Source organism: Tamandua tetradactyla, chromosome 2 (assembly GCF_023851605.1).
Source record: "Tamandua tetradactyla isolate mTamTet1 chromosome 2, mTamTet1.pri, whole genome shotgun sequence".
NCBI lineage: Eukaryota > Metazoa > Chordata > Mammalia > Pilosa > Myrmecophagidae > Tamandua > Tamandua tetradactyla.
Window position 1 is genome coordinate 213,212,894 of NC_135328.1, and position 2,495 is coordinate 213,215,388.

Genomic DNA, 2,495 nt, shown 5'->3' on the forward strand with positions numbered 1-2,495 from the left:
CTCAATGTTAAGCCAACCCATTTCGTGGAATCTGCTTTCAGCAGCCTGGGAAACTAAAACAAACCCATCCTGATTCAGCTGGCGAACCCTTAGCTAAAAATAACCTCATTAAAATGTTCTATTTACCATTGGTTCACAACCATAGGCATGGATTAAAGTTAAGAAGATGTTTCTCTGGAGTACAAAACTCCAAGCCACCTCAAGCACCATCTGGGGGGGAACCTCAAAAGTATTATACTTTGTTGGGGTGCAAGCGTAGTTCAATGGTAAAATTCTCTCCTGCCATGCGGGAGACCTGGGTTCAATTCCCAGCCCATGCACTTCTCCAAAAACAAACAAACAAATTCAACAAATGGTGCTGCAATAACGGGATACTCATATGGAAAAAGAATGAAACGTGACCCCCACCCTACAGCATATAAAAAAGAAAAAAAAAAGTATTATGCTTTGTGAAAGCAGGCACACAACAAAAGACCACACATTGTAATGATTGTGCTTATCTGAAATTCCAGAAAAGACAAACTATAATTGGCTGATAGAAGATCAGGGATGGAAGAGGGGATTGACTAGGAAGGGGCATAAGGGAATTTTTTGAAATGATGGAACTTTATATACTTTAATTGTGGTGATGGTTACAAAACGTTATACATTTGTCAAAATTCAAAGTGTGCACTTAAAATTGGAAAATTGTGTTTTATATAAATTACTCCACAATAAAGCTGATTAAAAAAAAAAAATCCCTGCCCTCATGGTGCTTATATACCAGCAGTGGGAGGAGAAACAGACAATAAGCAAAGTCGAAGTAAAATACAGAGTAAACCAGATGGTGATAGGTGCTAAAGAGAAAAATAATGCAGGGCAACAAAATAGGAAGGAGACAGAAACTTTAGATGTGTGGCCCGGGAAGGTTATCTTCACCTCCTAGGGCTATTGTAACAAAGTACCACAACCTGGGTGACTTAAAACAACAGGAATTTACAGTTCCACAGTTCTGATGATGTCCAAAATCCGGGTGTCTGAGGGCCATGTTTCCTCGTAAGTCTGTAGGGTTTGAGCAGGGGCTTCCTGGCAATCCCCAGCACTCTTTGATTTGTGGCATAGTTCAGTCTCTGCTTGTCATATGGTTGTCTTCTCTCTCTTCTTATGTTCTTATAAGGACACCAGCCATATTGGATTAGGACCCAACCTATGCCAGTTTGTCCTCATCTTAACGAACAGCCCATTCAAATATCCTATTTCCTAATGCGATCACAGTCATGCAGCCGGAGGTCAGGAGTTGAACATGCCTTTTAGGGGGCACAATTCAATCCATAATAGAAGTCCTCAGTGACAGTGAGACAACCGGGCCCCAAGAAGTTCTAATTCAGTGATTATGCAGGTGACCCAGCTCCCCAAAGTGATAAGTTTGGAAATGCAGAGCTGATCTGCAGAAGGGGAAATTGGGTTTGAGAAAGGGGAAGGGTCTTACTCAGCATCACATGGAGAGATTATGGGGCAATCCAGGACTGCCAAAAACCCAGAGCCCTCTCCAGGACAGCCTCAGCCCTTCCTTTTTCAGCCCACTGTCATGAGTGTCTTAAACTTCTAGTGCAGAAGTCACCAAACCTTTCATGGGGAACCAGGTTCTTTTTATAGCTAAGGAGCCAGAGAGGTCACACACTGGTTTGGCCAAGGGGAAGAGGGGGTCTTACCTCAGTCCCTGCCAGAAGCTGTAGGCTATGAACATAGACCAGGTGAGGGGCTGGCTGCAGGAGACAGGGAGGTCCCTTCCTTACCACCCACAGTAGACCCTTGGAGACATGTCAGCCCTGGAGTGACAGGTTTGCCGCGATGGGCAGATTTAAGGGGCCCCTGCTCAGCGCTCCCCCACCAGCCCTCCCTCCACCTGGCATGGCACATATCAGTGTCCAGAATCATCTAGAACGAGGAGATTCAGCAGCAGCCCAAGGCAGGCAGCCCAAAGACAGAAAGCACTGCAGCAGACAAGCTTCCTTTAACCACACAATGCTTTAAAATAATCTGAATTAGTGACAACATTTAACGTACCAGAGATTACACCTGAAAATGTGGATTTGGAGTTTTTCTCCAAAAAGTGGGAGATGTGACAACCATGAGACACTCATGCATCCCATGGCTACATTCACTCATTCTTTCAACATTAATTGCTCACCTATACACCTGGTTCTGTTCTAAGCACTTGGAGGTACATCACTGAGAAAAATAGACAAAACTCTGCCCACTTGGAGCTTATGTTGCAGCAGAGGAAGCAGAAAATAAGCAATAAGCATAACAGATACATACATTAGGTAATATTTGAGAAAGTGAGGTGTACTATGGGCAACATAAGAACCCCACAAAGGGGGTTAAGGATTCCTGGGTGGGTGTGCAGGTTGCAAAAATTTGTTTCTCAAATATATACCCCTCCGTCTCCACCTCTCCTCATCCGTGGGATTGCAATTTTAACATGGATTAATTTAATTGGCCCTATAAGGCTT